The sequence below is a fragment of the Mixophyes fleayi genome, chromosome 5 (assembly GCF_038048845.1).
Source record: "Mixophyes fleayi isolate aMixFle1 chromosome 5, aMixFle1.hap1, whole genome shotgun sequence".
NCBI classification, from domain to species: Eukaryota; Metazoa; Chordata; class Amphibia; order Anura; family Limnodynastidae; genus Mixophyes; species Mixophyes fleayi.
Genome location: NC_134406.1, coordinates 232,461,811 through 232,471,945, shown reverse-complemented (window position 1 = coordinate 232,471,945; position 10,135 = coordinate 232,461,811). Strand labels below are relative to the sequence as shown.

The 10,135-nt window shown below is 38.6% G+C and overlaps 1 protein-coding gene across 1 annotated transcript in view; it reads left to right on the top strand.

Moving 5' to 3' along the window:
• Nucleotides 1-8,267: 8,267 nt before the first annotated feature.
• Nucleotides 8,268-10,135, top strand: part of SLCO5A1 (solute carrier organic anion transporter family member 5A1) — a 74,882-nt gene continuing 73,014 nt past the window's right edge. Inside the window, exon 1 of the mRNA XM_075213623.1 lies at nt 8,268-8,477. The gene's annotated coding sequence lies outside the window, so the exon portion shown is untranslated. The remainder of the gene's footprint in view (nt 8,478-10,135) is intronic.

The following is a 10,135-nucleotide window of genomic DNA, read 5'->3' as shown; positions in this document are numbered from 1 at the left end:
TTTAAGTATTTTGGAACTAAGACATTTCAAAAATATATGAGATAAATAAAAGGGATTTAGAGTATTTTAAAAAAAATTATTATGTTAAGGAAAAAGTCAAAATTCGCCAGAGACAAGACAGACTATGCGGAAGGTAAGATATGTAAATGGAACAACAGTAAATAAATATGCAGAACAGAAGGTAGGGATTTATCAATGAATTTTGATTAATCTGAAATAGAATCATCTGATAATGACATGGAAAATAGTAGGATGTATGGAAAGACAAGAGGACAACATCTAGGCAGGATTTTTATAGGGAATCCTTTGAGATCCAAAAAAGGGGAGGGAGAGGGGGGGTGACAGTACAAACCCATCAGGAGAGGAAGGAAGAAGTCTAAGAGACCTACCCTAAGTTACTTACCCAATGGGGTGGGTTACAAAATCAGAATAACAACAGAGAAGAAAATAGGAAATATAACATCCCTGCAGATTATCAATCTCTTTGAAAAATTTCTGCCCAAATATCATATTAATCTATTAACCCGTGGCATATCTTTCTTTCCAGTGACAAAATTCATTAGGTTTAAAGGGGAAGAAGACCTGCATGTCTTTTCTAGGAAATGACTTTGGCAATTTTTTTTGAAAGAAATACAGTGAAAAAAATGTCTAGAGATAGGGGAACACCGTTAGACTACTCTTCCTTATTTAATAGCTCAGAACATCTAGAAGCTCTAGATAATTTAGAACAACTCTTGAATAAACAGAAATTTAGAAGAAGAAATCTCAGTCAAGGGATTTAGAATAATTTGCAAGAAAAAGTCTGTTTTCTTCCCAAATGATAATGTGGTGAAATGAGGTATTAATATCACCCTAACCAGCCTGTCCCTCATTTCTCACAAAATGTGGATTATAGCATGTACTTTTTATAGCCCTTGCTTTTGTTCCCCAGATCAACAGAATACCACTACAGTGTCTAATTACATGTGGATAAAGGGACATTGTAGCTCATTGTAAATATGTATATTGTTTATTGCATCTTGTTGATATTGCATGGAAGCTGTTATTCATTGTCCTTAAAGTGAATCCAGGTGGGTTATGGGTAAGGATCAGATTGCAGAATACAGGTGAGGGGAAGGTCAATTAGTATCCATTGTTCTCAACATGACTAGTTCAGACATTTTGTCTAGAGCCAGGCAGGGGATGTTCTGTGGAAGTACAGCTCATTTCCACTCCCCCTCCACCCCCCTGATACAGCACCCTCCAATGGTTAAGAAGAATAGACCCTGGGGTTTGCCCAGGGAGGGGAAAACACTGTGAAAATTAGACCCTAGATATAAGGAGTCACTCCAGGGAAGGAGGAGATATTCATTCTGAGGATTGATTCATGGAAGGTGCAGTGTAGCTGGTTTTTAGTTTAGACTGTAGCTCCTTAAGCTAGTTTCGTAAGAGACAGATGATGTGGTAAACCTGTTTGGCAATTATTTACTGTGTGTATATAATAATCTAGTGATTGTTTTTGTTACAATAAATGTATTGTTTTACTTTCTAACTGCATTTGCCTGAGTGACTGAGAACCCTAGAAGGTACTGGGTAGACTTCTCTGTCATAGTAAGGCGCCCATGGGTGGCCAGTCAGCATGAAGTGGGTAGAATTAGGCCAGAAAACCCAGTATCTTCACAGATTTTATTTGTCCACAGATACAAGTTTTTGAGGAGTGAGTCATTTGGTGTATTATGAGTTTTTGTGAGTATCATTTGCAAAAATCACTCTGCACATGCTCAGAATCGGATGATACGCAACAGAAATCAGCTTTGACCACAAACGACACTTGCTGCAGCCTACAATATCGGGGAGGGAACAGGGTGGGGATTGGGTGGATTTATGTAGGCAATGTACAGCAATGTCCAAGTCAGAGTCAGGTGCACGCAGAAGTAAGCTAGTTTTCTGCCGTATCTCTTGTACCAGCTAAAGGGCTAGTCTAAGTCCTGAGTCCAGTTATGTCAATATTGTATGTATGCTATAACATGTGTTTGCAATCAGGAGAAATTGTAAAAATGTCTGTTATGTACAGTAAACAGTAAGTACAACCTAATAAATGTTTTTTTAAAAAAAACTTCTTAAAAAAAATTCCATGTATAAATCATAAATGACTAACATTGACATGTAATATTAATTAATATTTTATTTTCTATCCGTTCTTTTGAGATTTTACATTCCATATAGGCATTGTACATGCTCAGCAGTGTCAGGTATAGTAGAGCAGAGTAAACCTTCACCAGTAGTCATCACCATACATATCTTGAGATCCGTTCCTTGTTGACTTCAGAGTATGCAGAGCTGAGTAACGTGCAGCGTAAAACAAACACATGCTGCACTCAGTATGCATTGCTTTAATGACCCATGCTGTTGAGAGAACTTGATGGGCTGAAGACAAAACATCTGAGAATGAAAGATGCCAATCTGGAAAAGGAAGAAAGAAAAACATTAAGGGAGATAGAACATTAGGGGGACGAGGTCATAAAACCCCCAGATAAGGGTAATGTAGTAATATGGATTATACATATGTACATGCAAGAAATGCTTACAAAGCTAAGAGATAACAAATATTACAAACTCCTTTTTTCGAATCCAGTGGAAGATTTTAAAATATCATATAATAAGATTGCCAAAAATCCTATGATAATGGAAACTAATGGCAAGGTGGAATTTGTTTTCTTACAAGTAGATAATCCTAAAGTTCCCACAATATACTTGTTACTGAAAATCCATAAAAATGAGACAGGGAGGCTGATTCTCTGGTATTGGTAGTTTAACGGGACAAGCAAGTATTTTTGTGGACACCCAACTTAGAAAACATGTCACTGTGTTACTATCCTACATCAAAGATACAACAGATGTCCTGAAAATGTTGGACGGAGTAACACTTGATTTTTAGATGATATGGATGATAATGTGTGACTTTGAGTTACTATATATATGAGCATTGGATATGAAGTGGGAGTGCAAACCACTAAATTTTTCTTGCAGGTGGACGAAGATAAGATCTTTAATGATTTTTTTGGTGGAGTTTATAAAATTTATCTTGAAGAAGAATTTCTTTGTCTTTGCAGATAAATTTTATTTGCAGGTCTGGGGCGCAGGTCTGGGGCACAGCAATGGGAGTGGTTTGTGACCCGACCATTGTGAACCTATATTTTGGAAGATGGGAGAGGGAAACGGTGTTTAATGATAATTTACAGATATACACTGACCAGTTACTAACTTGCACAAGATATATAGATGACATTTTAATTTTTTGGAAGGGGAGCGCAAAATTATTTAAACAATTCATTGACATCTTGAATGATAATGAGAATAATTTAGGGTAACATATATGATGAACCAACAATCTATTGACTTTCTGGAAATTACCATCAAAAAATGACTGAATGGGAACATTTTTCAGAAAGAAAATGGGTACAAATAGTGTTCTGCATAGAGGCAATTTTCACTTCCCACCAGTTGTAAACAATTTCCCTCAGTGGAGATCCTGAGAGTTAAGCAGAATTAATCTAACTAGCAGGATTTTGAGATTAGATCTAAAGAAGTAAACTGTAGATTAACGGACAGGGGCTACAGTAAAAGATCTATTAAAAAAGCCTTTAGGGAAGTAGAGATGAAAGATCGCAATAGCCTCATCTACTTTTAAATACAGGAGGAAGATACAAACAAAATAAAGTTTGTAGGATACTTCTGCAGTGAGAGGAGGAAGATTCAGTCAATCCTGCAAAGAAATTGGTCAATTTTATTATCAGACGAAGGTCTGAATAAAAGTTTAGATGAGAGAGTCAACTTCAGCTGGCGATGAGCGACAAGTTTGATGGATAGGCTGGTGACAACCCATTTCACTTTAAAGAAAACTGGAGAATTAACCAAAGGATCGTATATAAATGGGAGTTGTGAAGCTTTATGATCTACTTACTGCAAAGTCTAAGTGTCATCTCTCCATACTCCTTCTCCTGGAATTCTATGCTGCTTTTGACACTGTTAATCACCCTCTTCTCCTACACACCCTTCACTCCATTGGCCTTCATGACACAGTTCTTTCACTTCCTACCTATGAAACTGCTCCATTAGGTTTCTACCTCTGGTACATTCTCCCCTCTACTACCATTATCTGTTGTGGTCCCGCAAGGCACTGTTCTTGGCCCTTTACTTTTTTCACTGTACAACTCTTCTTTTGGGGCACTTATTCACTTATTCGGCCTCCAGTACCACCTCTACACTGATGACACATAAATCTATCTCTTTCCCTGACCTCACCCCTTCTGTACTATCTTGTGTAACCAACTGTCTTTCAGCTATCTCTACAATGATGTCCCAATGCTATCTAAAGCTCACCATATCCAAAACAGAGCTTATTATATTCCCTCCTGCCAGAATCACCACCTCCTCTCAAATCTCCCTCACTGTTAATAACACCACAATTTCTTCAGTCGCCCAAGCCCGCTGCTTTGATGTAGAACTTGACTCCTTGCTCTGCTTTATTCTTCACATCCAGACTTTCTCCCAGCCCTTTCAATTCCACCTGAAAAACATTGCCAAGATATGCCCTTTTCTTGCTCAACATGCTACCAAAACTCTTATTCATTCTCTCATCATCTCCCGTCTTGACTACTGCAACCATCTATTGTCTGGCATCCCTGACACCCATATATCCACACTGCAATCCATCCTAAATGCTGCTGTAAGACTGATCTTCTTCTCTCACCGCTGAACATCTGCTGCACCACTTTGCAAATCCCTACACCGGATCCCTATGTCCTCCAGAATCCAATTCATATTACTCGCCCTTACCTACAAAGCCCTAAACAACATCACCTCTTCATACAACTCAAATCTCATATCAAAATACTCTCCCTCCTGCCCTCCTAGATCTACCTCTGACCTGCACCTTGTCTCATCTCTGGTAACCACCTCAAACGCAGCTAGTCTACAAGACTTCTCCCGTGCTGCTTCCCACTACCACGCCCAATCAGGCTTTCCCACAGCCTTCAAACCTTTAGACATTCTTTAAAAACCTATCTTTTTTTTTAATGCTCACCTTATCCCTGATGATACTACTCACACTAATACACCCTCACAGCTGTCCCAATCTCCACTCTAAGTCACATTCGCTCCTCTTGTTTCAACTGTGCCCTCTTCAACTTATAATGTTAGCTCTCTAATGAGCAAGGTCCTCCATACCATTTATTTGCATGTCTGCACTTATTTTTTTTGCCTTGTATGTCCTTGTTTTATGTATGTCCTTGTTTTATGTATGTCCTGTTTTTCTTACTGTATGGCGCTGCGAAGCACTGCGGCACCTTACAAATCTACGATAATAATAGCTTGCAAGTATATGATCAAAACTTTGGAATTCCCAGACAAATATGGAGACGTACATACAATTAATAACTTCATAAATTGCAACACTAAAAGAGTTGTTTATGCCCTACAGTGTCTATGCAACAAAATCTACGTTGGTAAGACAAATAGAATCATTAAACAATGAATTTTAGAACACGTTGAATATTATTTCTCAACCATTATTTCTATTATTGCCTGAAGAGGTTTTCAGATAATTACTTTAATGATACTGTAGAAATTAGCATCTCAAACAGTCCCTTTGAATTCTGGGAGGAAAAAAGGCAATTTGGAGCCCCTTGAACAAACTTGGTATGGTGTACTTAAGCAGCCCACCCTCCAGTGTGTACCAGGAAAGAGTGTATAGCACAGCCGGGAAAATTGTGAGTGATCGTCGGAGGTGATTACTTCCCAAAAATGTAGAAAAACTGGTGTTCATCAAAATTAACTACAAATTGTATGAAGAATACTGTTCTTGCTGCCAATAACAAACTGAATCTGTAACACTAGATTTCAGTGGGGATAAACTAATATTGTTTGATGATGCTCTTTATGTCACAGATGAGCATGATCAACCAACAACCAAAATGTTTTTTTTATAAGTTGTGTATTTATTAAATCCTGATACTCTGAGATGAATAATGATGTCATAAATATAAACATACAATATTGTGAATCTTGTTAGTTTAGATGTGTTTTGCTAAGGTCAGAGCGCTTATTGCATTCATTTTTCCAAACTAGGTACATATTGATGTGAAGGAGATGAAGTGGGAAGGGTTAGAACAAATTCAGACCAATAGGAGCATTAGAATGTTACAAGCAGCGCAGATTATTTCAGATCAGCTAACTCCTGCAGGTCTGTGTGTAGGCATGATTAACATGGAAGGGGCTAGGACAATATGCCACTAATCTGAGCCTCTACATTTTAGCAACAGCACAGTGGTGACAGTGTCTTGCCAAACCATAAATCATCAGTTAATGAAACACGTTTACATTCCAATTTCAGTTTTATTACTTTACACAAGTGCCTGGCTGTAATTCATTTATAAGGTGGGAAATCCTTTTACAATGAGAAATCTGATGAGGACAGAGAAAGTGTTCGGATTGTTCCATCTAAGTAAATAATAGACATAATGACGGTTCCACTGGCAGCGACCGGTTTGTGCATCAGAATCCACTTATAAAAGGCACTATAAGAATAAAAGCCACAATCAGGGTCAGGCCGAGCTGGGGGGCATCTGCTCCCTGGGCCACTCCTATAGTGGGCTACCGTGGGCTGGGTCACTGGACAACCTTTTTTTTTTTTCCTTTAAAATGTTCCTAATAGGCTTCTGATTTGAGTCTTGCCCCCAGGGCTAACATTTGCCAGCCCTCCCCTGGCCACAATTAATGCAAGCACAAAGTACAGAAAAACAAAGTACTTAATATTTTGTGGACCTTTCAACAAATCACCAGCTATTGGCAAAAAACCAGAAACTTGTGTCTTGGGGTGTTGGTGGAATTTAGCTTTCTATTGAATTAGATCAAATTATCCTCAGTAGTACTAGCTAAGGTATCTATCAAATACATCATATTTCATTCAGCCAACAGGCATACCATATTTTTATCTGCAGTTGGATAATATCACGCATCTCACCAGTTTCGCCCCGTTTGGTTCACTGTGTGCTTTGGTTTCCCTTGGTTACCGCTATCTGCTGTTCAGACTTTGTGGACTCATTCGCACTTTCTTGGACTATTCACCCATTAATAGATACATGAAAAGTGCACTCAAAATAAGTCATATGAAAGTCAAAATGGTCATTCATACAATTGCAATATAAAGTTTGAAAGCCTCCTTTAATACTTTAGAACACCGCATGCCCTATTTCTCATGCGTTAACGCACACTAGCGGTACAATAGACTGTACTGATAAACGAGCGACGCACGAAAAAAAGAAAACGTAGAAAACACATCACTAGAGCACGACTATAAAGAGCGTTGGTTTTCATTTGTTTTTACCCATTTTCCCAGTGCTTAATATCAGGACGAGCCCTCAAGTGTCATTTTCCCTGCCATTCACACTTGGGGGGGAATTCAATTGCCCCCGAAGTACCGCCGCGCTAACACTATTACCATTATTACGGTAATAGTGCGTGTAATTACCGTTATTAAGGTAGTTCTAATGCTGGCTTTTTGCCTGGTTAATATTACTGTAATAACGGTAATATCTATAACAGGGCGGTACTTCGGGGGGAATTGAATTCCCTCCTTGAAGTCCAACCCACAATCCTGACAGTCATTGTACAGAACGTTTGAACAAGGGATTTTCCGAAAGAAAAAACTGCCTATGCTCTTTTTATGCACTTGGTGGATATATAGGTGCATTTGTGCAAAATAATGCATTTTTTGCCCTTGTGTAAATTTACTTTTTCACCCTACATTGAAAGCATAGAATAAAACAAAAATGTTTGTATGACAGAAAAATGTCACTTTTAGTATATTCTAATTTGGCAAACATTTGCTCTACCACACGTCCTGAATTAAAACAAAATAAAAAGAAGCACAAAGGAATTACAGCAACTCTCCCTTAAATATAACACCATTTTTATTAGATTTTACGCATTATACAATAGAGCAAATAAAATAAAGACTTTATCTTAATGACCTTATTGCAACTTGAGTTGCCAAGACTAGTGAATAACCCACAGACAGATATCTGAATGTCCCCGGTAAGGTATACACCCAGGGGACCTCAGTCACTGTCATTCACATTCTGCAGTCAGTCATGAACAGTGAACACCACAAAAGGCGGCGCTTTCAGCAGGTGGGGAGGGGTAGAACGAACAGACGGACAATGGAGACGCCGGGAGCTGATTGGCTAGCAGTCTCTTCTCTCCTCTATCTGGTTAGCTGCCTGAGCTGCGCTTGCCCCTTGTATCCCACTGGAGCAGACTGAGAGGCTGAAGAGTGGATGTCTGCCCGGACAGGGAGATCCCTCATGTCTAGTGGATAACGGGACCAAGGACAGGGGGACACCACAGATCAGCGGCAGGCTTCATCTTTTCCCCTATAGAAAAACCTCCTGTCCAGGAAAGCACGCATGGTGAATGAAGACACACAGGAAGACACTGTGAGTGCCTAAGCTCTGATTCATATCTGCTATCCCTTACCTTAGACTGCCCATTAACTAAATTGTGAAGTACTGTTATGTCTGAGATCTGGTTTGCTGAGTAGTTCTGCCCCAAATGGTGCATCTTTTCCTACCTCTCAGTACTAAAGGCAGCAAGGGGAATGGAACAAAGGCACAAGCAGAGGATGGGATTACAGAGAGCATGAAACAAAGGGGAGCAAGGGAGGAATGCCCTGATACTGGTGGGCTTTACTGCCATCCATTATCTGACTGGGCACTTTACAGTAAGAGTACTTTGGGCACCCAACAGCAGATGAGATTTTACAGACCTCTTGATATTCTGCACTGAGCAGCAATAATAATGTACCCTATATTTCATGCCATCACTTATTAAAGTCTTACAATAATGCATAGCAGTATTGTGTTTGATTCCTTTACCATAATGTAACGTACCTCACCAGATCTATCTTCAATAACCCTGTGGCTTCCCTGAATACATTAAGTGCATTTGCACATTATTAGATTACTCTCTCCTTCTTGGTATGTCCTAGCACTAAAATAAATCTCCTTTGCAACACCTGTCAAAACATTTAATATGGTCTCCTTGGTCCTAACTTTCAAGTTGGAATAAAAATAAATCAGTCTGCTGTATTTAAAAACAAAAACACTTGCTGGCTAAAATTATCTACTGCTCTTATTTTGGAAGCTTACGACATAGTAACTGGAATAACATTGCCAGATGCCTGATGTATTATGTAGAAATAGTAATAATGTGTATTGTAATGTATTGCTAACTTTGTATTCTCTCTTTATTGCCCATTTTTGCATATGGTAACTAAAATCTTGGTGCTTTCATGCTGCTGTTCAGCCTCATATATGGCCTTTACCTTAGCTATACCTTTATTTGATTTTATACGGGCCAACTCAAGTGTAGCAGTGTATGTTTAAAGCCAGTGGAAGATTTTAACCTTGTACATAACTGAATGTGATTCCAAGTGTGGATATCTATAGGGATGGTATGCATGAAGACCTTTTCTTTTCCGCTGAACAATAGAGAGCGTACATATGTAAAAGGGGAACACTACATGCAGATTACATTACATTATCTTCCTGCAGTTTTGTTAATTTTTATTATCATTGAATACATTTACAAGCTCGGGTCTATGCACCGGATACAATTCTATATACGTAGCAGATCTGTTGTCAGCAATGTAAATAAACAAAGCTGGAAGATACTGTTGCCTGAAAGTGGGATTCCCTTTTTAATGGAAGAGATGCCACTTTTGTCATAACTACTTAGCATACTATACTGTACACTGACACGTGACTATTATTATGCTGTAGCCATCATACTTGTGTGCTGTGCAGCAATCATCACCTTGATTGTAGATGTATTAGCAAAGTTATATAGTTATGTTTGTTTCCCTGATAACTGATCATCATTCTATGGTGAAAGCAAATCTAATTCTCTTATTCAAAATGTGTTGGTGCAAAAGATAATATTAACCATCTGTGAAAAGCTCACCTAGTTTTTCCAATATAAGAGTGTGTATGTGTGTTACACGATCCAAAGCCTGAAGGTACAATAAATTAGGGTGGTGTTACATAGGGGGTCACTGTATATTTCCCAACATAAGAATTTTTCTTTTTTCCTTAAT